Raw genomic sequence first — 5,015 nt, 5'->3', positions numbered from 1 at the left:
TATCAGAAGGGGTATCTTCAGTAAAAGAAGTAAATCAATAGGATATTGACTGTAGACTCCACAACATTATATTGAGTAATTCTCATTTGAGGGCTTTTTTTTTTAATACTCCAGTCATTATCCCCATCCTGGTCTGCTTTCTGACTGTTATTAATCCCATATCTCCTCCCCATTCTCCAAGAGGATGTACCTAAACCTCTACTCCTAGTCCACCATACCTCCTCATTCACTGGTCTCTTGAGGGTCAGGTGCATCTTCTGTCACTGGGGCGAGACCAGGCAGAAACTCTGCTGTATATATCTCTGGGACCTCCTATCAGCTTGGCATATGCTGCCTGGCTTGAAGCTCAGTGTCTGAGAAATATCATGCGTCCAGGTTAGTTGAGACTGTTCGTCTCCCTATGGGAATGCCCCCCCTCCTAAGCTTCTTCCACCTTTTCCTAATTCTACCCCAGCGGTCCCCAGTTTCTATCCTTTGGATGGATGTAAGTATCTACATCCGACTCTCTCGGCTGCTTGTTGGGCCTCTTAGAGGACAGCAAGCTAGACTCCTGTCTGTAAGCACACCATAGCATCAGTAATAGTACCACGCCTTAGAGCCTCCTATTGAGCTGGATGCTAATTTGGGCAAGTCACTGGACCTCCTTTCCCTCAGGTTCTTCTCCATTTTTGTCCCTACAGTTCTTTAGAGAGGCAAAATTTTGGGTCAGAATTTGTAACTGAGGGTTGACAACCCTATCTCTCTTTCTCTCCACTTGGTGCTCTCTCTCTCTCTCTCTCTCTCTCTCTCTCTCTCTCTTCTAAGATTTATTTTATTTAATATATACATACATATACATATACATATACATATACATATACATATACATATACATATACATATACATATACATATACATATACATATACATATACATATACATATACATACATACATACATACATACATACATACATATATATATATATATATATATATATATATATATATTGTAGCTGTCTTCAGATACACCAGAAGAGGGCATCGGATCTCTTTACAGATGGTTGTGAGCCACCACGTGGTTGCTGGGAATTGAACTCATGACCTCTGGAAGAGCAGTCGGGTGCTCTTAACCTCTGAGCCATCTCTCCAACCCCGGTGCCCTCTCTTTTTACTAGGGGTGGACTCTACAAGTTTCTTCTCCCAACTGTAGGCCTCTCATCTAAGGCCCCTTTCTTTGAGTCTTGAGAGTCTCTCATTTCCCAGGCCTCTGGTACATTCTATAGCGTCCTTCTACCACTGATCTACTGAGGCTGCCTGTTTCCATTCTTTCTGCTGGTCCTCAGGGCTTCAGTCCTGTTTCCACCCCCCAATAACTGATCATCTTCTCCTTTTCTCTCCCTGTCCTCTGTTCAAACCATGTTCCTCCCTCCCTATGCCCCCGCCTCCCCATGATTGTTTTCTTCTCCCTCCCAAGTAGGAATGAGAGATCCTTATTGCTTCCACTTGTTAACCTACTTGACTTGTGTGGTTTGTACCCTGGGTAATCTGTACTGGGGGGGGGTAATATGCACTTATTATTGAGTACTTACCATGCATGTCATTTTTGGTTTGAGTTACTTTACTCAAGATTATATTTTCTAGTTCCATCTTTTTTCCTGCAAAACTCATGATGCACTTATTCTTAATAGCTGAGTAGTATTTCATTGTCCACACAAACCCTTTCTGCATCAGTCAGTTGTGGAACAACTTGTTTGTTTCCAGCTCTGTTTATCACAAACAAGGCCACTATGAATATAGTGGAGCATGTGCCTCTTTGGCATAGATGGACATTTTTTGGGTATATTCCCAGGAGTGGTATAGCTGGGTCCTCACGTAGTACTATGTCCAGTTTTCTGAGGAACCGCCAGACTGATTTTCAGAGTGGTTGCACCAGTTTGCAATCCCACCAGCAATGAAGGAGTGTTCCTCTTTCTCCATATCTTTGCCAACCTGTGCTGTTATCTGAGTTTTTGATCTTAGCCATTCCAATTGGTATAATGAGGAATCTCAGACTCCGTTTTGCATTTCCCTGATGACTAAGAACTTTAAACATTTCTTTAAATAATTTTCAGAGCTTGAAACCACATAAGAAAAATGATGCCAACCTAACAGAGCTCGCAGGGACTAAACTACTGCTCAAAGACAGTGTACATTGACTGACACATGGCTCCAGCTGCGTATGTAGCAGAAGATGGCCTTGTTGGCCACCAATGGAAGGAGAAGCCCTTGATCTTGCCAAAACTGGACCTCCCATTGTAGGGGAATGTCGAGGGGGTGAGGCAGGAAGGGTGGTGTTTGGGGAGGGGAATACCCTTATAGAAGAAGGGGCAAGGGGTGGGATAGGGGGCTTATGTCTGGGAAACCAGGAAAGGGAATAATATTTGAAATATAAATAAAAATATCCAATAATAAACACATACATACATACATACATACATACATACATACATACATACATACATATATACATACATACTTCTCAGCCCCTTGACATTCCTCTGCTCTGAATTCTCTATTTAGTTCTATACATCATTTTTTGATTGGCTTGTTTGACTTTATGGTGGTAAGCTTCTTAAGTTCTTTATATATTTTGGATGTTAGCCCTCTATTGGACATACTAAAAATGGTCATCCTATCAAAAGGAATCTACAGATTCAATGCAATCCCCATCAAAATCCAAACACAATTCTTGAAAGACATGGAAAGAGCAATTCTCCAATTTATCTAGCAAAACAAAAAACCCAGAATGGCCATAACAAGAAGCGTGATATAGCTGTCTCCTGATAGACTCTGCCGGAGCATGACAAATACAGAGGCAGATGATAGCAACCAACCATTTAACTGAGCATGGGGTCTCCATTGGAGGAGTTAGAGAAAGGATTGAAGAAGATGAAGGGGCTTACAACCCCATATGAACAACAATATCAACCAACCAGAGCTCCAGGGACTAAACCACCATCCAAAAAGTACACATGGACAGAACCATGGCTCTAGCTGCATATGTTGCAGAGGACGGCATTGGTAGGCAAGAGTGAGTGGAGAAACCCTTGAACCTGCCAAGGCTCAACTCCCCACTGTAGGGAAATGTCAGGATGGTGAGGCAGGAAGAGGTAGGTGGTTGCGTCAGGGAGCACCCTCATAGAAGAAATGGAAAAGGGAATGGGATAGGGGGCTTATGGGCAAGAAACCAGGAAAGGGGATAACATTTGAAATCTAAATAAAAAATATCTAATAAAAATTGTACATTAAAAAGGAAACAAAAAACAAACAAACAAAAACTTCTGGAGAAATCAACATCCCTGACATCAAGCCATACTACAGAGCAATAGAGATAAAAAAATAATAAATTGCTTGGCATTAGTACAAAGACACACAGTTTGATCAATGGAATAGAATTGAAGATCCAGAGATAAAATCACACACTTATGAATACTTGATCCTTGACAAAGAAGAAATTATACAATGGATAAAAACCTCTTTAATAAATGGTGCTGTTATAAGTGGGAGTCTGTATGTACAAAAATGAAAAGAGATTCATATTTGTCGCCTTGCACAAAGTTCGAGTCCAACTGGATTAAGGACTTAGAAATAAAATCAGATACACGTAATCTAATAGAAGAAAAAATGGAAAGAGCCTCAAACTCATTGGAGAGGTGTGGTTTCTAAAAGAACTCCAATGGTTCAGGATGTAAGATCAAGAATTGATAGATGCGACCTCATGAAAGAGAAAAGCTTCTTATGCTGGAGGACATACCCAATAGGACCAATCAGGAACCTACAGCTTGGGAAGGAATTCCCTTTTAAAAATAAACAGATATTTATAATTTAGAAAAAATACTATTATAGAGTATAATACCTCTGGGTAAACAAAACAAATTAATTTTAAAATGTTAACTCCAGTTATACAAATTGAATGAATTATATTTGGGTTATTTAAAGGAATACTTCCTTGCATATAGTAGTTCATTTTAGAATGCTCTTTGATTCCATATTTGCATGGGATCTTACAAAATTAGGAAAACATCAGTTGCTAGAATAACTACTTTTTTCAAGCTAAGGTACATTAATCCATAAGTTATATAAAAATTGTATTAATGAATACATTTGGCCATTTCTGATGTTGCATGTAATATCTGATATAACTGGATTACAATTACTGATATGAAAAATTCTAATGTTTGAATATTTATTTAATTTACAATTTTACACATGAAATATTGCTGCTTAGAATTTAAATAAAATTAAGCTAACTTCTGCAAAGTTTTGATCTTTCATTTTACAAATGCTTTGATTCATAAATACACATATTTGAACATACATTTAAATATAGAAATATATTAATATTTAAGACCACATTTTATTTGTTTGTTAGTTTATTTATTTATTTATATACATATTCTGTTTAGGGTGCATACATACAAGTGTTCATGAGACTATTTTATTTGTATGTATGTCAAGAATATCTCTCATAGGACATTTCTTTCCTTATAATAGGTAGTGTCCCAGGAATTAAAATTAGATTGTCAGGCAAGCAATTCCATATATGGAACCACTTCATTGGTCACTATAAGAACAATTTTCCATAACCTTAATTATTTGTAGAAGCATTACAGAAGAATGTTCAATAAATTCATTAAATATTATTGCTTCAGAGTTTTAAAATAGAATAAAAACTATTAGAAATTATCTGTTGTCAGTGATAAAACAATTTAGCAAATATTTTTAATTTTTACCTTAGCTTACATGGAATTATCATTTTTTCTTGTTACACTTCTTTTTTATTGGACATTTCTTTTTATTTTTATTTACATTCCAAATGTTATCCCCCTTGCCAGGTTTCCCCTCTGGCAACCATCTTTGCCTTGCTTCTATGAGGGTACTCCCCTACCCACTCAACCCCTCCCTCCTCTCTACCCTGGCATTCCCCTACAATGGGTCATCAAGCCTCTATAGGACCTCTCCTCCCATTTATGCCCAACAAGGACATCCATTGT

The sequence above is a fragment of the Rattus norvegicus genome, chromosome 5 (assembly GCF_036323735.1).
Source record: "Rattus norvegicus strain BN/NHsdMcwi chromosome 5, GRCr8, whole genome shotgun sequence".
Lineage (NCBI taxonomy): Eukaryota > Metazoa > Chordata > Mammalia > Rodentia > Muridae > Rattus > Rattus norvegicus.
The sequence above is the reverse complement of the archived record's forward strand: the minus strand, read 5'-3'. Positions refer to the sequence as shown.